Source organism: Crocodylus porosus, unplaced genomic scaffold (assembly GCF_001723895.1).
Source record: "Crocodylus porosus isolate Cpor-Errol unplaced genomic scaffold, CroPor_comp1, whole genome shotgun sequence".
NCBI classification, from domain to species: domain Eukaryota; kingdom Metazoa; phylum Chordata; order Crocodylia; family Crocodylidae; genus Crocodylus; species Crocodylus porosus.
In genome coordinates this window covers 49,583,351-49,607,249 of record NW_017728951.1, presented here as the reverse complement: position 1 = coordinate 49,607,249, position 23,899 = coordinate 49,583,351, and the positions used below count along the sequence as shown (strand labels likewise).

The 23,899-nt window shown below is 43.3% G+C and overlaps 1 protein-coding gene and 1 long non-coding RNA gene across 2 annotated transcripts in view; one reads left to right on the top strand and one right to left on the bottom strand.

Moving 5' to 3' along the window:
- The window catches only part of LOC109324117, a 66,526-nt gene extending 49,411 nt beyond the window's left edge, over nt 1–17,115 (bottom strand). Inside the window, exon 1 of the long non-coding RNA XR_002104851.1 lies at nt 16,803–17,115. This is a non-coding gene — a long non-coding RNA (uncharacterized LOC109324117). The remainder of the gene's footprint in view (nt 1–16,802) is intronic.
- RASGEF1A (RasGEF domain family member 1A) overlaps nt 1–23,899 on the top strand; it is a 315,066-nt gene that overhangs the window by 63,734 nt on the left and 227,433 nt on the right. The gene's annotated exons all lie outside the window — the stretch shown is intronic.

Genomic DNA, 23,899 nt, shown 5'->3' with positions numbered 1-23,899 from the left:
ATCTCAAAAGCTCATGCAAACCATTTGACGTATGACATGATTGTGTGTTCATCCCAGCATGCTCCCATTGATCTTGTCCATAGATTTTGAACACCATTCACTTCTCTCCCCATATATTAACCTATTAACATCAAAACATTACTAAAGCAGTCAAGACTAGTGCAGAGATCTGGACTTCAATGTCTTTTCTTTTTTCCATTTTTCCATTCTTTTAGTGGAATTCCAATAAAAGCTAACAATTCAGCAGACAAGATCTTTAAAGGATTATTAGAACCCACCTCATCCCAAAGCTTCTTGGTTCAAAAAGCAAGGAAGAAAGGAGTCTTATTACAGCTGTCTGTCATACACCCATGTGCACACATACACACACACACATATCCACATCCACCCCTTACATCTCAAACCATCAACAATACCTTTCCTGCTAGTGCTAGCTTTACAAAAAAAAAAAGCAGCAGTAAGCACCAGAGAGGACTTCAAAAACCACATATGCTGCTACCAATGGTGGCCAATGACCTACCCTGACAAAGACTCCTCTTCAAATTCCAACCCCTCTATTCTGTTGTACTTCTAATAAAGCTGCCTGCATGACACTATTAGCTTTATTCTCACTGTTGCCTATCTGATGAAGAATGTGAACTGCTGCAACACAAATAAAAAATTGTTGAGGAGCATATTGCCATGGGAATAATTGTGAATGTCTTGATTCTCAAGTCACACAGGTGCAGGGAATTTTCAGCGCTCTGGATATGACTCAAGTGTTTGCCTCTCATTTGAAAATTATATTGCAATTATGCCTGGATTTTTATGGTCTTGTCTCACAATGTCAGTCTCTTTCATGGTGATTCACCATCATATTATTTAATTAAACAAGGTATTATCAAAACATAAAATACTCATTTCTACCCCAATTTGAAATCCCTTGTATATAAGCCAGCTCATTAGCAATTAACACTAGACATTAGAAATTGACTAAGGCCCCATAATCCATTTTCAAGATTTACAGCAATTAGTGAAGAGATGCCTTTTTTAAATCTGGAAAAAAAAATCCTCATCTAAAGTCATATACCTGGTCCTAGTATACTGTGGCTCTAAGCAGAAGAGCCCAAGATGCCTTGAGTTTTTTATACACAAAAAAAAATTTCTTATTTATCAGTTACTTTACCTGGTGCTACTTTATCACAGTGGGGGGAAGAAAAGACAGGCAGAATACTTTTTTCTTCCCTATTTCTGAATAACTTCTTTCTCTAGGAATCTGGTAACAATGTTTTTACCTGCATCATTTGTATTATTTTCTCCATTGATCATACTCTCCTTTAAAAGTATACTTAATACTAAAGGACGTTGTTTTGATCATGCTGGACACAATTAATAGCCAAAGACCCAGTATGTGTACTTCCCAACAATTTCCATTAATATACCGCTGAAAGGCAGGATCCAAAAGGACACTAAATTTCAAGTGTGCCTTCCTATCTATTTCAACTTATTTAGGATTGGGTCTTTAAATAATCAGCTGTGATGCTATTATCTATGATGGGAACATTTTCTGAGTTCCCATTAAAAACAAATCAGACACCAAAAGATTTTGGTGCCATCTATTACTGACTATGAGATGCTGACCTATTTTTCATCATGACCTACCAGAACTGAATTCAAATTCAAGAGTCTCTGATGTCATCTCCATCATGGTAGCAAGGTAGCAACAACCATCCTCCTAACACATTCTGAGGCTTCAGGTATTTAATGCCATTTTTCTTGTTCAGAATCAAGGCTTTGTTTAAATCATTAAATGGAAATTAAATACTTAAGATCCCTCAACAACCCTTATCAATTTTCAAGCCTTCCTTAAAAAAAATCACTTCCTCTCCTTTGGTCTGTGAATTTCTAATTATGCCATGGGAAGGTAATATAATTTTAAAATCTTTTAAATAGACAGGATTCAGAAGAATGCACATTATAAAAAGTGAACACACACAAAAGCACTTAAGGGGAATAAAAAAAATGTATTGCCCAATAGTTGTGTTAGAGGTCATTTTATTAGGCTGCAGTATTGCACGGTGAGCTTTTGTGTGGTCAAAGTGCAGCAAGAAATTTCATTGGTCCCAGAAAAGCCATTGCAACAATGCAAGCATAGCACATCAAAGGTGTCAAACAGGCATCATATCATTTCACCTCTCTTCTACAATATGAATGGCTTTTGAAAACAGTGCTTTTTCCCTTTTCCATCAAAATCGGTGGAGTAAATCTCGCACTATTTTCCTTTCTTGGGTTTGAGCATGTGTGGTCTTGCCCTCCAAAACATATGGTCTCTATTCTCTCTCTCTTTTTAAGGAGCTGAAATAAAAGCTGATCTGGCAGAACTTGTGGCTTTCTGTTTAAACAAGGATTTACAGCCAACCTCAAATTTAAAAAAAAGATGGCTTTGAAATGAACTGAAATTTAAACAAGAAAACTGTGAATCTAATCTTAGCATCTAAAACAGCTTTTGAAAGTTCTCTCTCTCTCTCTGTTTTTAATCAATAACTTTAAGACTCTCTATATCGGGAAAAGTAGCACAAAAGTTTGGCAAGTATAAGCAGGTGTTTTCTGCAACCTGCTGCACAAGCTAGCCCACAGTTTAGACCAGATTGCTTCAAAAGAGTTCAGAGCAAGATTTTCAAGTGGTTAGCATCCAAATGCATGGACATATTTCCAAATGAGATGACCTCCCCCTTAAAATGTAAATAAAGCCTGGATCTTCAAAAATTGTTATCAACCACTAACTCTCAGTGTATGACTTTCAAAAGGACTCAAGACTAAAGATTTTCAAGACTTTCCACTTGAGGCTTTCAAAAGCCTGTCCTCACTTGTAGTTACTGCTGACCTTGTTTTGTCCACTACAGACAATCCGTACTGGACTGCCATTGGGGCCTGGCATCACTAACACATAAAAGAGCTTTTACTATGGCTGCTCCTAGGAGTTCTACTTCAAAATTGCTTAGGACACACCTTCAACTGTCTTTCTCTTTCTAATATACCTAAAATCTCTTTGTCAGGGTATCCTGCCCAGGACCACCCTCTCCCAGACATGCGTGCCAGAATCAGATGCCTTATTCAGCATACAGAGCTTGGGGTTCCCATGGGTCCAAAAATTAGGCAGCAGAGGAAACATCATATTCCCCTGCAAATTTCTGGACCCAACAGTATTGCAAAAATCAAAAGTAAACAAAACAGAAAACAGTTTAATAATAATTTTTAAAAAACAAGTCCACATAGCCATATGTTGGTAGTAATGTCAAAGTTGAGCAACAGGATCGTACAACATTAATATGTAGGTTTGCCAGCTGAAACAAATTTTAGTCAATGAAAATATACCACTTAAAAAGGCCAGGCTATGAATATTCAATTCAAATGTTAAGATTGTAGGTACATATGGGTTGAAGCCCCCCAAAAATACATATATAGAGATGTCTTTGGGAGCAAAAGACCCAGGAAAACACAAGGTATTAAATGGAATTTATGAATTTATAGCTATTATAATTTTTTCTATTTAGATTCAGTCAAAGTTCAACAATCCTTTTCCTTCAAAGTTATTAAGCAAAGAAGATGGGCATATTTAATGTATGCATTCAGAATCAAGCAAAAACTTTTGACATAGCCATGTCTCATTAGGAGGCTGCAGGATGATTCAAAAGCAGCAACAAGTCCTCTATCAAAAATTAGTTATAGATGGAAAGCATACATACAAAGAACAGTCCTAGACAGACAGGAAAGGTCAGTGTGCACCCCATGAAATCCTTATATTTCACCAGATGTCCATGTTCTGGAAATGTAATGTATGCTAAATTATACAAACTCTAATTAATCCAGTCCACGGATACAGTATTAGATATCTGTTCTTTGCAAATGCTCCATACTTAGCAACAAGCTTCCCTGAGCACCAGTTTCTTAAGAAATGTTTGGATTACCTTCATTTTGGATCAACGTCCCTTTAAATATAGTAAAAGGCTAATTCTTTGGTAGCAGATCTGTGAAGAAGTGGAAGGCTAAGGTTACCTTAGTTACCAGAGAAATCACCTAAAACAAAAATTCACTATGTTCCAAGTATTATTAGATAACTACCATCATTGTGTGGTACCTGTCCAATCTGCCCACTGAATGCACTCTAATAAAAAATAATACATCCTTTGAATAAACCCCTCTGTCTAGAATGGGGGTGGGTAATTATTTTGGTTAAAGGGCCACTTAATGAGTTTTCAGGACCTGTCAAGGGCCATATCCATCTCTCTCTCTCTCTCCTCTCCCTCCCCCCACCCCCAGCTTTCTCTCCTCTTTTCTCTGTCTCTCTCCACCTCCCCCTCTCCCTTCTGCCAGAGCCTGCTAGAGCTGTAGTTTGTCACAGCAGGTGGGCAGCGGTGTCAACTGTGGATGCTGCTGGTAGGTTCAGGAGTCTGGACACAGAACCTGCCCACGGCATCCATAGCTAATGCCACCACCCTCTGGCCACAGTGGAAGCTCCCACCCAGAGCCCTGACCTGGAAGTTGCCAGTGGCATCAGCTATGGACCCAGATAGGAGATGCTGCCACGCTGGGCGGAAATGTCATCAGCTGTGGGCATAGCCAACAGGGTCCAGATCCCCAGTGCAGAACCTGCTGGCAATGTCCACAGCTGACACCCCCCGACACGGCAGCAGCTCCTGCCTGGGTCCATAGCTGACACTGCCAGCAGGTTCCGGGTTGAGGCACCAGGTGGGAGCTTCTAACATATTGGAGGGAGAGAGAGGTGGCATCAGCAGGTAAGGCCACCAGGGGATTCTGAATCCAGGCTCCTGTGCCTACCAGCAGCATTCACACCTGATGCTGCCACTCACCCACTGTGGCAGAAGTCATACCTGGGTCCATAGCTAATGCCTGATGCTGCTAGGTGTAAGCAGTCCTGCCCACATGCTCAGCACTCATGAGCCAGACCTAATTACTTGGTAGCCATCCACCTGTGGGCTGGGCTGAATCTGTTGATGGGCTGGATCTAGCCCAGGGACCATATTTTGCCCACACCTGGTCTACAAAAAGTAAGTATGCAATTCATGTTACACTATTCACCTGCCCAGGATTACTACTGAAGACCTGGATGTAATAATTTTTCCATTACACCTTACTTTAGATTCCCAGAACACCAACAAAACTCTTATAATTGGAAACACAAATAATTATTAGGAAAGGCAGACTTCTTGCATGATATCAATCTATCTGTATCTTTACCCCTTTCCTTCATTGCACAACTGTCCCCCTGTGGTGAAAAGCACTTTCATTCATGAAGAAGCTTAAGTACCAGAACATGCAACAAAAGAGACAGTGAGATACTAATTAAGTATTGAGTAGTTTGAATCAGATTAAGTTCACAGTTAACCCCCTAATGAATGGTCCCATTCATTTACCCAGACAGCACATCTTTAATAGCTAGAGTGAGTCATCCATAAGGAAAAACAAACATACTATCAGCAATGTATAGCAATGTGGCTACCATGCATGGGGTCTTATTCTCTTTTCTCTGCATAGCATCACATGGAAATACTTTCACATCCTTTACCCTGGGTTAACATGGATTACACCAACCCATATGTACTATGTTCCATGTAGCTGCCATGAGGGAGTCCTACTCACTTCAGTCTCTACAAATCTGTGTAAATAACTTTGATTTTTAACATAAACTATTTGGCTCTAATACATCTTTTGCATACAATAGTTCTAAAAGGAATTGAGGAGCTACAACTGATCAAGCTCTGATGAGCTAGTGGGTAAGGGAAATGGGAAGATCCTCTAGCAAACAACATTTTCACACACAGAAAAACAGCAGACAGGTGGTAGATAAGATTAAAATTTGCTCAGTAGAAAATATAATTATGACTATTTTAGAAAAATTATATGTTCACCTGTTATCACAGTTTCTGAGCACCTCAAAGTGTTTAGCATATTTACCCCTATATTTTACAGATGGGGAATTAAGGGTGGCAGCTAGAAGCTAAATACCTTGCCCAAAGTCATAAAGTTTATTGCAGAACCGGGATTATAAGCCAAGTCTCCCAGATCCTATACTAGTGCTCTAAGCATTGACCATTCTTACCCTTTTCATCTAGGTATATAAATACTTCCTGAAACATTGCTTTCACTTAAGGAAAAGGGAGAGACTAATGTGACTTCTTGTATATAAGTGAGGGTTCAGGGTAGCCCCAGTCCTTCAATAAGCTTCTCTTAGATAGATCTTTACATCTGATCTGAGTTCCATTGAACTGTGATTGCATCAGTAAGATTTCAGGGCTTGTGGCTTGCTTAGAACACCAGCAAGTACTTAATGTGATCAGAAGATACTCAGGGGGCATGTCTACATATGCATTGATGGCAGCTTAAATTTACTGCACAATAAGCATGAATAAGCTGGTGTCTACAAGTGTAGGCGTTAAAGCACATTAACGCTGTGTGTGGACTGATTTTGGACTAAAGGCCATGTGTAGACTAAATAAGAGGCATGTGTGCACAACATTTTAAAGCAGGCTAAATGCTTTTGCACTGATTTAATGGTGTTGGTGTTTGCACACCTAGGTGGCATATTGCACATTAATTCCAGCTGCTGTAGGAAATTTGGCAGCATAATGCACCTTAAATAACTCGGGCCACAACTCAAGAAGTTTTCATTTGCTGCCCCTACAGCCGCAGAGTGAAGCACCAGGCTCTGTGCAACTCCACATCTCTGCAGGAAGCCCTGCAGGCAGCCTAACAGCAACCTGTGGAAAGTGGCTCCACCTAAGAAAAGCGGCAAGCCTGATCTTTTTTTTTTTCCCCCTGCTGGAGCCTGTCTGCCTGCCTGAGCTGCGTGGGGACCCAGTGCTTCCTTCCGCAGCTGCGGTACCCCTAGGACTGCCCAAGCTGGGTGTCTACAGGTGCGTGCCACCTGGTGGGGGGGCCACAGCTGCTGCAGAGGGAAGCACCAGCACCCTCTTCCCCCCACAACACATCCCAGGGACTGCTCCGCCCACCAGCAGCTCACCCTCCCCTCCCCACCGGAGAGGTAGGTAAGTCTGCAGGGTGTGTGCACAATATGGGGATTTAATCAGCCCTAAGTTGAAGCGGTACTTTTTAAAACACACCGCTTCAATTTAGGGCCCCCGTTTCATCTACACTATCCCAGAGTTAGTAAGTCAGGTGTCTACAAATACATTAGTGAGCATGATGTTGTATGCTGAAGTTAGTGTAAGTTGCCATATTTACTGCACAGTACAGGTGTGCATGTGTAGATGCATGCCCATGCTGTGCAGTAATTTTGGTTACTACAGAATAAATATGCATATGTAGATGTGGCCAGGAAATGCAATCTGATCAGGGAAGCAGCTAGCCATTAAAACGTGTTCAAGATGCTGGTTTTGTGTCCTTATGTGTTGTGTAATATATAGTTCATGATAATGAAGCTCTAGTTCTCAAAGCTCTCAGAATATGGACTTGACTGGAAGAAGGGAAGGAGGCTCTAGTACCTATCAGCTGCTCAGGGACATCTGCTCAGGTACATGCTTTCACCCTGGTATGAACAGAGGCAACCTACAGTAATTCAGCCATTAGTGTAAAAGCAGTATGTTACTGCAGTTTAGTTAGGGTGTACATATCTTTGTAGAAGCTGATGCATGACAAAGCTCTGGCCCTTTTAGCCCCATACCAACTTGTTCATATGTCCATACCCTACCTCATTACTAAGAGTTAGTAAATAATGCCCACCTAGCATGTTGAGAAAGCCCACTCTATCCTAACATCTGCTGATTACTTGAATTCATTTGTTGCCTGAATAACAAGACAGATGTGTGGAGACTGGGACCTAACCTGGTAAAGCAAAACAGACTTAGATTAATTTCAAAGATGTAGATTTCCTAAAAGGATTCTGACAAGATCTTCTTTTCAAAGGAGACATTCTACATACTAAAATTAACAAGTGATGAATGGATCAAATGTGTTGATCCTTAATTGGAAAAAAACTCTTCTTGGAATCAAAACAGATTTACCTTTCTAATCTTAACAAGCTTTATAGAACTAGCTCCCAGGAAGCAATTTGGTTCCAGCCCTAGAAATCTATCAAACAAAAGGTTAAGATGTATATAATCGGCTTAGGTATTTCTCCCAAATTGAGTTGACTGCACTCCTGAGATAATATATGTGTAGGACTATGATTTGTGCTCCTAAATGTTATCTCCAAACTACTTCTAGCAGGATTAAGGTATGGCACAGAGACACTATGGGGAGTATGACCCGAATATAGCACAGCAAAAAAACCCCGTGTGTGGTGAACAAGAAAACTCTTGGCAGAATAATGTGACACAATTACCTGAAGTATGGTGTGTACATACTGCCTGTAAGTTAAAGCTAAATAAAAATGGGCAAATTTGGAAAACACAAAGGTTTTCTATTTTGGGATTAAAGGGTAGTTTTCACAGTCAAAGAAAAAAACTTGGCACAGCTGTGAGAGAAGCATGCAGAGAGAAAGAGACTTTTGGGGGGCTTTTTAAACCTTTATCATAAAATTATTAAAAACAAAAGGTGAAAGTACAAAAGAATATGGCCTTTCCATGGTCCAAGCTTAAAAAACTTGTCAGTAATGAAAACACTCATATCACCAAAGATGGAAGCCCCTTCCCTCGATGGGGTATCCAAGCATATCCCATCACTATTCTCATCGGACATAGGGAGGGACAGCAGGGTACTGGGTCAGACATGTTTATTGCTGTCCAAAGCCAAAGAAATAGGCAGTGATGGTGAGGGAGGAGGCTATCTAGCAAGCTGCCATATAGGAGGGCTCATCACATGTAGAGGTGGTTCTCCAAGGTAGCAAGTGCATCTATGGCAGGGATGGACAAGATCCAGCCTGTGGGGCCCCTAAAAAAATTTTGAAAACTAAAATTTATCTGTCCTTGGTTCCTGTCAAAAATGACAGGAACCAGAGGCAGTATGACCCAAGGTAAACCCAGCAGGTTCCTGCAACAGCAGGGCCCACCCGGCCCCACCTGGAAGCCCCAGCAGGGGCTTCTGGCCTGGGACCGCAGGGAAAAGCAGCCCCCATCCCGTGGCCCGCGCTCCCACTGCAGCCGCTCACAGCCCACACAGGGCTGTCCTGAGTAGGCACAGGTAGCCCCATGCAGGTTGTGAGTGGCTGCAGCCTGGGGGGGTGGGTAAGGGGCTGCTTTTCCCACACTCAGCAACAGCTTTTAACCCAGCCCCATGCTGGATCCGGGCTTGCCCATCAGGGCTGTTCCATGGCAGCAGCAGCTGTGGCTCCCCTTCTTGCCACACTGGGCAGCATTTGCTGCTGCTCCCCACCCAGGGCTCGCGCCATGATAGGCTGTGGTGAGGCTGCCACCACCACCTCTGGGCTGCCCCGCAGCAGTAAACACTGCCCAGTATGGCAAGAGGTGGGGGCTGCAGCTGCTGCTGCCATAGCACAGCCCTGGCAGGTGTGCTTGGAGCTGGTGCAGGGTCAGGTTGGCAGTGGGGGTGGGTTACAAGCTGGTGCTGAGCACAGGGAAAAGCGGCCCATTGCCAGCCCCCCACACTGCAGCCACTCACAACCCACGTGGAGCTTCCGGTGCCTGCTCAGGACAGCCCTGCATGGGCTGCAAGTCGCTGCAGCAGGGAGCACCATCCATGGGGCAGGCAAGGGGCTGTTTTCCTCCACACTCCACACCAACTCCCTCCCTGCCAGCAAACAGGGGGTCGGGGTTGTGCGCTGCCACCCGCCTGTATCATGGGGCTGGAGGGCACTGGGAGTGAGCGGGCACAGAAGCACAGGGCCCACACTGGTGTCCCAGGGCCAGCACCGGCAGGGCCAAGAGCAGGGCGGCAGGGGTATGGGGTCCCGGCTGGCAGGGGCTCTATGGAGCAGGGCAAGTTCCCCCCTCTCCCTGCTGGTGTAGCCCAGCCCTGCTCCACAGACCCCTGCCAGCTTGTGCCCTGCTCTGGGTCCCACCTGTGCTGGCCCTGGGACATTGGTCCCAAGACATTGGGACATTGGTCCCAAGATGGTGACCGGGGGCAGGGCACCTGTCAAGGGGTGGAGCTACCTATGCAGCCCTCGACAGCTTGCCAAAACTGGGTAAGCAGCTCTCTGCCCAAAATAATTGCCTGCCTCTGATCTATGGGGAGGGCAGCATTAACTTCAGTCAAGAGATGCAAAGCAAAATGGACAGAGCGTAGGCCCAGCCAGTCAGCTATGGCTTTTTCTGAGAGTAGGCAGGCTGGATGAGTCAAAGAAGTGGATTACCAGGGAAGTGAGGTTTCTGAACCAGGGAATTAGGCTCAAAAACCTAGGCTCAGGCTCTCTGTTGCAAAGCCATGTTATAAGACCAGGAGCTCCTGAAGCATCTTTGGAAAATGGCAAGTACCTGCTTTTGGGTCTCAGTTGGAAAGAAGTCCACCCGGCCTTCCTGAGGCTGTGATAGAAGGGTGGGTGGGTGCCTAGATAAGGTGATCAGGATTCAAGAGGATGAAGTTGAAGTCACACACCCAATATAGAAACATGAAGGCCAACCATTACCAAGGGAAGGTTCATCAGGATAGAGACTGAAAATTCTTCATGGTAAAGGTGGCCAAAATTTGAAATGGGCTTCCAAGGGAGGTGGTACTCTCCCCTACCCTGGGGATCTTTAAGAGAAGGCTGGATAGGCATCTGGCTGGGGTAATCTGATCCCAGCACTCTTTCCTGCCTAGGCAGGAGGTCAGACTCGATAATCTGTTGAGGTCCATTCTAACCCTAGCATTTATGTAGCTGTGAATCTTATTATTAGTTTTTTTAATGAAAAAGTGAGACTGAAAGCATGCAGCCCCTCAGGAGCCAAGCATAAAAGACTTACTAGTAACCAAACACCTGCATTGATGATTGAAATCCTCTCCTCTACAACCCTCTTTCTGAAGTACGGTTTTATGACTAGCTATCTGTCTTCCACATTTCAGAGTGTCCCTTTGGTGGCCCAGTGCAACAAAAACTGGTCCATATTTTGTTTCAGGCTTAATCCCCATACTTAAAGGAACCGTATGCCTTGACCAGAAACTGGAAGAGTTGGACAGTGTCATCAGAGCCAGCCCCCTGGTTTCTGCAGCTTTTAGAGTCCCCATCTTGCCTGGCCTAGTAGGAAATCAGCCAGGCAGATCACGATCTCTTCAGCTACTCCAAATAGGATGGATAAAATGTACGTGGTCTTGGAGAAACCAAAGTCTAGCATCTCAAAGAAGGTACGGAGAGAAGCAAAGAGTGGCCAAAGCTGAGATCAAGTCCAGATACATGTGGATAAGTGTCTTTTCCACCTCCTTTTCATAGAAAGGGCAGGCCACTTAGTGTAAGTGGAAGATAAAAGTGCTAGGGGCCAGGGTCCAATGCAGGAGTCATGACTGGAGGTTGCCAGTTCTCTTGGCAATGGGTAGCTGGTACAGGTTATGCCAGGCTCGGTGGGCTTTTGTTGTTGTTGCTGCTGGGCACCAGCTCTAGGTTGTTCTGAGGCAGGCAGTGAGAACATGGGCATGATGCACTTTGACTGTCCACGTGTTCAGTGCCTGCTCAGGCAGGATCTTAAAACCCAACTGATGAGAGAGGGCAGCAAGAGATTTGGCTTAGTACATTTTCATCTTTTTTTTTTTACATGGTGAAAGTGCAAGTGTATGTAACCCTCCAAGAGCATGAAACTTATCAGTGACGAAAAACACCATTTCACCAGATACTGATGCCCTCTCCCCCTTGCTCCTCGTGGGGTTATATACGTAGATCATCTGTCTGTCTTCCGCCTTACGGAGCATCCCTCTCAATGAACCAGCCTGATGCAACTTGTCCATGTTTTATTGCAAGGTGAAGTGTCCAAAGTCAAATACATCACATACCCGGACCAAAAAGTGGAAGAGTTGGAGGGCATAATTGGAGCCAGCCCCTGAGAGTCTGTTTCTCCAGCTTTTCAGAGTTGCCATCTTCGCCTGGCCCAGCAGGAAATCAGCCAGGCAAAACATGCTCCCTTTGATTGCTCAATATGGAATAGATAAGTTCTATGACATCTCGGAGAAGTCCAAGTCCAGCACACCAAAAAAGGTGCTGAAGGCAGCAAAGAGAAGGCACAGCCAGGGGCAGTCTAGGAAGGCATAGAAGAGAGTCTCCTCTAAAGAGCAGACAAAGGTGTCCATGGCCAGAACCCCATGCAGCAGCCACCAATGGAGATTGACAGTAGGGGTGGGCAAAGTGGGCCCTACTTGATTTGGATTCGGATTTGGCCTGAATTGGGGACAGTGATTTAATTCATACCTCAAGGTTCCAGGCATGGCTCATGAATGCTGCGACACTGGGGCAGATGGAGCATCCCACAGGAGCATGGGGGGGCGGGAACGCCTCCATGTGCTCGGCAGTGAAGTACTTCCGGTACACTTCTGGGTCTGCCAGGGAGCGCACAGCCCGCCCCTCCCCCCCCTCCACACCTCCCAGCTCGGCGATCAGCTTCAGGGAGATCTTGGGTGCCTCCCCACACCCAGAAGGCACCAATCACCAAGCCAAGGGACACTTCATGCACCCCAGCATTGCAGCATTCACCAGCCCCCTGCTACCTAGAGGTATGTAGAAAAAATATTTAAAAACATTTAAAGCTGTGTCTGTATCTGAATTGCCAAATTTTTCCAAATCTCTCCAAATTGATTCAGAAGGTTCCAAGTCAATTCAGAGAGATTAAAGGGTCCTCTGATTCGATTCGGATTTGGAGATTTGGCCACTGAATCGGGCCAAATCTCTGCTGAATCTTATCAGGGACCAAAGCTTTGCACAGCCCTAACTGACAGTTCCTTTGGTGATGGGCAACTTGTATGGGTCATGGCTGGCCAAGCAGGCTTACTCTGGGGTTGCTGCCACTTCGTTCTACCTCCAAGTCATGTCAGGGCAGGCAATGAGGACACAGGCATGAGACATTTTGACTGCCCCTGTCAGCGCCCTGACTGACCTTGTACAGTGCTTTCCCAGACAGGATCTCAAAGCAGATCCCACCATTGTTCTCACTGGGTACAGGAAAGGACAGCAGAGTATTAGGCCTGCCACTCTCATCATTGTCCATAGATAGAAAGATGGACAACAATGGAGGGGTTCTGTCTAGTGAGCTGCCATGAGGAAGGGCTTGTAATGTGCAGAGATGGTCCTCTAGGCCAGCAAGCATGTTTACAGGGAAGGCAACTTTAATTTCAGCCAAGAGGTGCACTGTAGAGCAGAGTGCAGGCCCAGTTGATTGGCCGGGTCTTTGGCTGAGAACCTGGTGGACAAAGCTGAGTCAAGGAGCTGGATCAGATAGTGAGAGACACCCAGAAATACTACCAGGTGCCAGACCTGACTGATTTCAGAGCAAGGACAATCACCCAGAACTCCTGCCTCAGACAAATGCCTTGGCTATGAGCATTTTTTCCTCTAGTTTTGACCTGAAATTCCACCCTGAACCTGAAAAACTTCCTGAGAAAAAAAAGTTTAGCCAAAGCATATAGATTTATGCAAAAAGTTTCTATTTAATGAATCAGCATTTTCTAAAAAACAAAAAACCCAAAAATTTAGTAAAAAAAATTCCTGACCACCTATTTAAGTGATATCATGTAACAGGTATGCAGTGAGCCACAGACTTAAACACTCCAGAGGCATGCCTACTTGAGATGTTTACCGCAGAGTAGACTAATTAGCTCTGCAGTAAGCATCTCATATCTACATGTGCGATCCTATTAGGCCACAGGAATTAATTAACTGCACAGCAGAGTAGTACTTGTAAATACAAGTACTAGCCTACTGTAGAGTTTTTTCATGTACAGCAGCACATGTGTAGATGCTGACCCAGCTGGCTGGGGCACAAAGGTGCCTCAGTGCAGGGGCTGCCTGCCAGCTGGCCTGGCACTGGAGTACCCTTATGCCCCAGCCAGTCCCTCCACAGCACATTGAGCTGAGTCAGAGCAGCCCCAGGCCGGAAGGTTGACCCCCTGGGCTCTCTGCCAGTTGGGGCTGCTCTGACCCAGCTCAACATGCTGTGATCCCAGGCACACATTCAAACAGTGCATGTGGGAGCAATAAACTCCTGTACAATATGCACCAAAATTTATTGCTCCTTGTTAATAGCACACATAGATGCACTCAAGATTACACAAGTAGCTATAAAATAACCCAAAGATTATCTTTCTACCTCACTTGCTATAAAACAGCGTGTACAGCTAACTGAAGAACATTTGAAGAGAATGAAGTTAATAAATATGATGTGAGCAAAAACAGCTATTTCATAATGTGAGTTACTTAAATCAATAACAGACTCAATGTGATTCCCATCAATGCGTGACCTGAAGCATGATGAAAGAACCATAGTGGACTAGGGAGACTGTATTTAAATGATCAGCATTCCTAAACTGTGTTTTCTTTACAACTAGATGCAGTTAAAGTACCTTTCCTGAAAATATCACTCTTTAAAGATGTCTACTGAGCTTTAACTAATATAGCATACACACTGGATTTGCTCAGACTCACATTTCTTAGCTTTCCTTTATTGTTGGAAAGGATCTCAGCTAATCTCTTTCAGATATCTTCTGTGCATGACTCTTGTTATGGTCTTAGAAGACCCCTCTGTCCTGCCCCTCTTATGCTAATAAACAAAGCTGGTAGACAGCCAGTTGATCTGGGTCTGCCAGGGTGTACCAGCAGAAGAATTTGCAACCTAGTGCATAGTCTCAACATTCCATTACATATTCACAGGACAATTCATTCTTCTTGATCAAACTCACCTTTGACATTTTCATATCAGTTCCCCAATGGAAAGCCATTGATCATTTTGTACCCTCTGCTAAATAAATGGATGCCTTGATAGTCATTGAATATGTGGAAATAGAGATAGAGCCTTTCAATAACTAGAATATATAATACATATTAGGGATTATTTAGAAAGAGCGCCTTAAAAAGACTATCCAAAAACAATATTAGTAACAGCCAGAAAAATATATATATATTTTTTAAGATGAAGACTATTTACACTAATTTTGGGCAGTAAATCAAAAACTGAACATGGAATCCAAATATATTCTGGGTCTTGCGGCTGGAGCTGAAAGACATAGTTTGCCAGATATATAAAATCTGGTGAATAAGCCCCTGAAGGCTTACACGGAAAAGCCTGAAAACTCATTGGCATTTTTCCCATCAAGCATGGGATGAAAAGCAAATCTGAGTGCTGCCAATATTTATCTCTACATTTGGAGAGACTGGAGGTTTTGTCTCTGGAAGAGACCAGCTGGGGAGAGAAGATTTTATGAAACCAGAACAAACATTTAACAGCTCTTTTTTTGCCTCAGAGATTTTTATGCTGACAATTAAGATTTCCCAAAAGTTATACACTTAGAGGGATTTGTTTTATTTTAGCTCTTAAACAGCCTACTCTGTGACAGATTTTGTTCTGTGCTGCATGCAGCTTTAGGGAGTGTGGGACAAGAAAGAGTCCTGAAACTTGCACTCAATCCCAGGCAGTAGTTGGGCTAACTGATGCATCAGACAGTACCGAAAGATGGCCAGCCACTCTTGTCCATCAGCATCAGCATTCCATCGCTGAAAAAGCAGCACATCCAGCCAATCAGAGTAATTTTCCCTGCTTTCCAGAATTTACCCAGGACACATAAGTGATCTGTCACGTGGACCCAGTGTAAAGCACCAATTCACTGCTCCAAGCCATCATTCCCACCATATACCCAATGGGATAGCTCCTGGCCCAGCACACTGTCTGCACTTGCCAATGTTCCTAACAACACAGCTCCAGAAAGTATAAACAGGAATTGGTCTACAGATTCCTCCATGGTGAGAGCTACAGAAATCTCTGGATTGATTTGATAGGCATGTAGTATACTCTTATCTTAAAATAAATGCAAGCCCTCAAAGAAAGTGGCAGTTACTATTGGGTTCTCTGGCCTACCTCACACTAACTTCTTCAGGTGCCCATGCCTTAGAAACCAGTAAAAGAAATCTGTTTTGATCAAATGAAAAATAAAATTTAATTCAGATACCAATTCACCTTAATTTGTAATAGGAAACTAAGCAAATAATTTTATTATCTGATTTCTATAGGTGTTGTAGGTCCTCAACATCCTCTGGTCAATAGGACCAAGAAAATTGAGAAATACACTGGTTTATCATTCTTTAGAAGACAGTATACAATAGGAGGTAGTAAGTCAACGCTTCTCTCTTTTGCAGGTCCAAATACACCTTTGGCTACCCTCCACATCCCTTAGCAGGATAGGTGTGCTGCTTAGTACAGCTAGGACAAGACCAATGGGTTCAACTTACAGGAAATGCAAAAAACACTGTGTTCATTAGATTCACATGCGTTCTGTCTCCCAGAATAAATTTCCCTGGAAAAGTTAACTTAGGCTCTTACTGGTGTTTTAGCCCAAACCATCATAAGAAAACTTTCTGACCTAGGCCTGGGCCTGGGCTCATTTACTTAGTCGGTGAGATGAGTTGAAGTACTGATACCATTTTACTGCAAGCAAGAAGCTATCTACAGCACTTGTACCAACTATATCTACAGGATTTTGATGCTGCATGTATGCCCAAATAAGCTCAGCTTCTCACCATACCGTCTATGTTATTCCCCATTTAGGAGATTGCATGTACAGAACAAACAGGAGTTATCTCAGAAAGGCACTGCCTGGCCTTATTTGAGTGGTACAGTTATGCTCTTGGAGGGTCTTGCACAACATTTTATGGGATATTCTCTTAGTCATACAGAAGAGAGTACAGAGCAGTGAGGTTGTGACAATGTGGGTAAGCTAACCTTGTGAAGTCAGCTCAACTTAGTAACTGGGGAAGAAAGGGTGGATCTGTGGTGAAGAAGCTTAACTAGAATCTCTGGGACTTTGGTTCAGGTTTGTGTTTCATCACTGACATCCTTGAACAAATCTTTTACTCTCCTCTCTGACCTAAGGAGGTAGCATGTTGTCACAGGTCCTCCCTGATTAGTTATTGGCAATTAACACCATCAACACCAACAATTTGTCAGGAAAACAGAGACAAATGAATGACCTACTTAAGCAAAGCTATAGCCTTAGTCAGTCACAGTTTTCAATTCAAGCAAACCAGGAAACAAATATCCCTGAAATTACTGCACTATGTAGGAAATCACAAAAGAGATGAATATTTTGGCATATTACCCATATTTACCTCTCTGCTAAAGTAATAGACTTCCACATATGATTTTCTTAGAAAGTAGAATAAATTAGATGGCCAAATTTGCTTCAATTCCTTACAAACACAGTAGTGTCTGTTATTTAAGAAAATGGTCCTGCTTCATGCCAACCAGATCTCCAGAGTAATTTGTTGCAATTCGTAGAATCAGAAACTATTTTGGATGTGACACCTAGACAATTCCTACATTCTTACTACCAGGATACCAATTAAATTTATTCATATAAAGTTTAAAAACCAAGCTGAAAATGATTAATGTCAAATTCATATGCACATATATGTAGATGCAGCACTTCATCACATCCACTGCATTGGTCTTAGAAAATGATACTTTTAAAAATCAATCATTGACATAACTTTCAAAACTGCATATATACTTTCTATAAACTACAGTTGATACTGTATCATCCTGACAAGCTGCTCCCCGTGTCCACACACAATACACTGGAAGTAAGGCTGGAAATTTTTAGTCCAGCCCCTAAACAAGGGAGGAAAAACATCCATTCCCCTGACCCCCTGAAAATAGACAACCACCCCTTAGAGCCAGCCTGTCATCCCACAGCTTTCAGTTTGACTGATCATTTATCAGTAGTACAATCAATAAAGTAAAAACATCATATTTTTATTGTTCCACTATAACTCTATGGAAAGAAAAAAATAAACACCATTCTAGCAGCATCACATCTTTGTCATCTTTACCTTTCTGGAAAGCTCTGGTGTTAACAGAATCTTGCACTTGGTTTTCTTGAAAAGCGAATAAAAAATGACCATGAACTTTGCCTTATTCTCTTTCAAACTCGGAAATTCATTTTATATGAAGTACTTATTTCCCCCCAGCTCTCCTTTTTATTTCACTGCATAATCCTAGTGCACTACAGTAAAAAAACAAAACAACAAAACTCCCATTTACAGAGGCCACAGACAGACAAGAAAAGATATGAGATCAGCAGCTCTTAGTTATATTTTGAGGGCATGTTCCATCTTCAGTGTGCTTGTACTTGTATGTAACAATAAAAAAGTGAACTTTCAATACTACTGGCAAAAACTTCTATGTATCTACTTAGCTAGTGGGACATCTGGCTAGAATAATATGGTCGTATGTCTGTAAAAGCAAAACCCACCAATAATTCAGACTAGTGATGGGAGAACCTCAAAAAAGGTCACAAGCTTGGGCTTAATTGGAAAGAGTATTAAAAAAATAGCAATTCAGATGTTCTGTGCTTCCCAAGTTTGCAAGATTTGGCAAAAAATCTCATGAGAACAGACTCTGTCTCTCAGCATTGCCAGTTCTTTCTGTTTCCCAGACTAAAGACACTAAGAATATTCTCGTATGATAGTACAGCATGTCCAGCCCCAGAGGGAACCTAGAAATACAGAGACTATGTGCAAGTTAACAGAATATCACAAAGGGTTGGGTGTAGGGATGAGAATGTCATATTCTTCTCCTAACTGGTTTGCCTATTCCAATCTTAGACTGAAAGACAACAAGTGATATCCAGAGCATGAGAAATAATTATTCACACAGGGAAAAATCTCATTTCTCCTGTGCTATGCTCAGGTCAGCAAGTCAGTTGAAAAGCTTAAAGCCACTTTTGTGCTCACAACATTCTTGGGGGTGTCTCAGAACTGCCCTCTAGAAGTGACTGACAACAAAGAATAGTCAGGCTGCAGTATATCCTGAGGGTCACAAAGGAAAGCTGTACATTTCTTTGCAACTATTTAGTTGGTCTAATAAAAGATACCACCTCTGCCAAAAGTTCTGCATATTTAAAACCAATTCAGCATTTCAGTACCCCTCATCACCTCTTTTATGGTAGATGAACCTTCCAAGGTGGTGGGGCATTGTGGGCAAAGGATCAACCAGAAATAGTGCAAACATACCTAAGGAGGACACCTATTTATTGAATTTGACAAATTCAGTTTGGGGGGGTTGATTATATTATCTTTAGCGATATAAATATGACTTTTTACAGTGGTTACTGAAGCTCTGCATCTGAAGTTCATAGAAGATGATTTAGGACATAATTGTTTTCCATGAATAGTGGGAAATAATTTTTTTGAAATAAGAGGTTTTGTTTTTTTATGCTTTCTATTTTTAAGTGTTTTATTTGGAAATCCACTGGCAATGACCCCCTGTTGTTAACAGAATCAGTATGGATGAATAAAATGAGCATTTGAAAGTAGAAAAATGTTGTATAAACAAATTCCTGGCAAACTTTATAGCTTACTAGAGCTGGTTGAGAATTCTGAGAAAGGTTTTTTTGCCTGTAAATGCCAACTAGTTGACACCAGTATACGTCTTTGAAAAAATATGAGGAGAATTTCTATCAGGGAGGTGGCTGAGGTTCAAAATGCAGTTTAATGTCCGACTAGAAAGAGGCAGATGCCCCAAAATAACTATATAACCCAGTGGTTATGGCACTCAGCTTCCTCATCTCAGATAAATGGCTTTGTCCTTTGACAGGAGGTGCATGATCTATGTGTGCGATTTTGATCAACATTCCATCCTGGACATGAAGAGGAGGGTGCAAGGGGAAAGGAATATTTCTGTTACCTCAATTCTTGAACCTGTCTAGAAGTAATTTTGTCTCAAGCCAAAGTAGCAATGGTCAGTTCTTAACATGATGGCCTCTCCCCCTTGCTAAGACTAAATTCTTACACTACCTACATGAGATGAGAACAGACTGCATAAGAACTAGAAAAGGTTAAATTTCAGGATCAGTTCTTGCTTACTATTTTGTATGTATCATACGCTCTACTTTGCCTAGGTTCCCAGTACAATCATTCCATAATTATCTTGATGCCTTCTTCCATCCTGCTCCTATACTTGACATACATACACAAGCACATATGCACACACAAGTGGCACAAAGTTCCCAAATTGTTGCATAAAACCGCTTCCCTTCAACTCACTCCTGAAGCCTCACTTCTGCTGCAATATATACAGTAAACTACCAAGCAAACATGACTTGGTATATGTCAAGTTGCATATTTAAGAGTATGTACAGGAGTTACATTTAAATGAACCTAACTAGGGTTCAGGGAGGTTAAATCAGGCAAAAAATGGCAGACACGATCTAAGTTAATTCACCTGAGGAGATTAACTAATTTAGATTGGGAATGGGTTACCCTGATCTTTCAAACATCCGTATGCATTTGGAGTCCAGTCTTAGGGCTGTAAACACCCAGCTGCTCACCCCAGACCTGGGGCTGCACTCTTCCTACCCCATTCCTACTTTTAGCACCCTGACTTCTACAACCACCCCCTTCTCTCATGGTCCCACCACCTGCTCCTGCTATCACAAGTTAGTTGCTCCAATTTCTCTGCACAGCTCCCAGAACCAGCAAATGCCTAAATGTTCTCCTGCTGGTCTATATTCACATAGCTTGAAGTAAACCATGTGAACATAGACATGCAGCAACTGACTGTACGCACCTTGCCAGATAACCTGTGGGCATGTGTAGACAACACGATATTTTCTGTATATGCCGATGCAACTGTGTTTGTGTTTGCATGAGCCGGGATTTCCTGCCACTCTAAAAATCCATTCAGCGCCTTAAACTAACACTACTCAGAGATGTGTTATTTTGCGCCACTCCATAGTTATGTCACCCCAGCTATGGAATTCTTTTGTCCAAATAGCCACTGACTCCAAAAACATGCAATTAACCCCTTTGCCACCAGGTGGTGCGGTGTTCTGGCCTTTGTTTGTTTTACTTTTGTTCACTCTTTCCCCATCCCTAACAGCAGTTGCCACAGGCAGGTCAGGTATGGCTAAGGAAGCTTATGTACCCCAACCCCAAGTAGTATACTGTCCCCTCTTACTTTGTGCTCCTCCCTCTTGCTGCTGCTGCCATGCTGTTGCGGGCTCAACACACCATGACACTACCAGTGAGATCTGAGGCATGGGGTTCCCACTGTTGCTGCCGGGTCCCCAGGGTGTGGCAGCTCCCTTGCCCCTGCCACATATCTCCCCCTTTAAGTTGCCTTGTGGTGTCTTGAGTGTGCCAGCTTTTGTCCATCTTCTGCTCCTTTGGCCTTGCTGCCAATTCACTACACCAGGACAAGAAATCAGCAACTTTGCTGTTCCTGGTTTGTACCCGATGGGGAATTGAAAGGGCTGAAGCATTAGTGCCCAATGCATTATGTGCCCATAATCACACTTAGCCTTATGTAACCATTGTTAAGACGCACGGTCCATTATGAGTGTGAATTCCCATCCCATTAAATAATAACAGAAATATGTGACTGCCCATTTAATAGCCGGACATTCCCTCTCGATTGCTGAATACCTGCATTGTGCTGTGTTTAACTTTCTTCTTGTGAATGCTACTGGTCTTTCAGCCCCATTTTCTTCTTGGCAGAGGCCTGCCCCCACAGCCATTTTCGACGCATCCATCTGTAGGATAAAAGGCTTAGAAAAGTCAGGAGTCCTCAGGAGCATGTCACTATACAGGCTCTCCTGATATTCCTAAAGGCCTCCTCCATCGGGGCGTCCATTTGTACCAGCCCCTGCACTTTTCCCCTTATGGAGTCTGTCAAGGGTGCAGCCAACTCTGCAAAGCCTGGTATAAACCTTTGATAATAGTTTTCCAAACCCAAAAAGCAGCGCATTTGTTTTTTTTGTTTGTGGAGGTTTATATATCTCTGTGGTCTCTACTTTACTCACCAGCAGGTGTATGAGCCCCTGTCCCACACGGAACCCAAGATAGCCAATCTCTAGCATTCCTAATGCACACTTTTTTGGAGTTGCAGTCATCTTAAATTGGCACAGTTCTCATAATACTGCTTCCACATGTTGCCTATGTTCAGGCCATGACTGAGAATAAATTACAATATTGCCAATGTATGCCACTGAGTACCTTGACGTAGAGCTAGAATGTTATCTGTCAGCCTTTGAAAAGAGGTTGCAGTACTGTGAAGGCTTAAAGGCATCCAGCTCAAATACTCCCCTTGGCATACCAAAAGCCATTTTTTGCTGGTCCTTTCCTGCCATAGGGAACTGCCAGTAACCCTTGGACAGATCCAGGGTAGAGATGTTCTTTGCCTGACTTATCCATTCAAGTAGCTCTTCTACGTGGGGCATGGGGAACGCATCAAAACATGCAACCACATTGAACCCCCTGAAATCCACGCATATCCTTAATGACCCATTGGATTTTGGGGCGACCACAATTGGGCTTCTCCAGGTGCTCTGAGATGGTATTATCATCCCTTGTCTAAGCATTTTCTGTATCTCCTCATATACCTGCACTTGTAGGTGGTGGGGGACCGGTTTTCATTTTTCCATCACAACCACCCCTTTTGGCATATTTATTTTATGTACTACACCCCTAGCCTTTCCTGGGACCTCTCTGAACACATCACCAACTTTGAAGATGATCTGCCCCAGCTCCTTTTGCTGCTCATTTGTGAGGCCATCTCCTATCTCTAACTCACCTCTTTGTGTGCTTCCTCCTATCTCAGGGCCTAGATCCTCACTTACTTCTTCAGGACTCAGCAGCCATCCCTCTGGCTTCCTCCAAGCCTTCAACAGGTTTACATGGTAAATCTGGAGTTCTCTGACATGTCCTGGGTGGTATACTTCATAATCTATGGGCCCAGCCCTTCTTGTTATCTCAAAAGGCCCTTGCCACTTAGTTAATAGCTTATTCATGGGACAGGGAAGTAGAACCAGCACTTTACCCCTGGTCTAAAACTCTCTTTTGTGCCTTTTGATCATAGCTAGCTTTCTGTTGCTGCTGTGCTCCCTCCATATTCACCTGAGCTAACTGCCAAGCCTGCTTAAGGCATTCAAACACCTCCTACATAAATTGCTGGGCCCCGACTCGTTTGTGCCCTGGATTTTCCCACTCTTACCTGGCTACTTGCGTAAGCTTCTGGGTTTGTGGCCAAATATCAATTCAAAGGGTTCAAACTGGGTTGACGCCTGGGGTATATCTCTGAGAGCAAAATTAGTGGCACTAAGAGCAGATCCCATTTCCTGAGCTCTTTCTGCATGCTTTGTCACAGTAAGCATTTGATTGTGGCATTTAGGTATTCAACCAGGCCATTTGTCTGAGGGCAATAAATCAATGTTCTCAGATGCTTAATGCCCTATATGTTACAAGCAGCCTTTAACACCCCTGACAAAATTCATACCTCGGTCTGTAACTATTTCCCTGGGTATGTCAAAATGGGAAATTCACTTTAACAATGCTTCCGCGATTCGGGGTGCAGTGACCGTTCTAAGTGGGATTGCCTCCAGGTATATCACGTGGCATAATTGACTAAAGCAAGTATATACTGGTGCCCCGCACTACTTTTGATGAGTAGTTCCATAACATTGAAGGCAATTCTGTCAAATGGGGTGTTAATGATAGGCATGACCTGCAAGGGAGCCCTCTGGGATCATCTTTCCTCCACCAACTGACACTCTGCACAGGACCCACACCGGCATATTACTTCTTCCTGCATACCTGGCCAAAAGATCCATTGTTTAATTGTGCCTGGTGTTTTCTCTTTCTTGAAGTGTCTGCCTATGGGTGTTGCATAGGCCATGTCCCACATCTTCCTCCAAATTGCTTGTGGCAACAATAACTGCCAGATGCACTCACCCCCTTCCAACTGCTTTACCCAGTATAACAACCCATCCCAATCTCAAGATGCAGGTCACTTAGTTGTAGTTCTGGTCTCACAATTTGCCC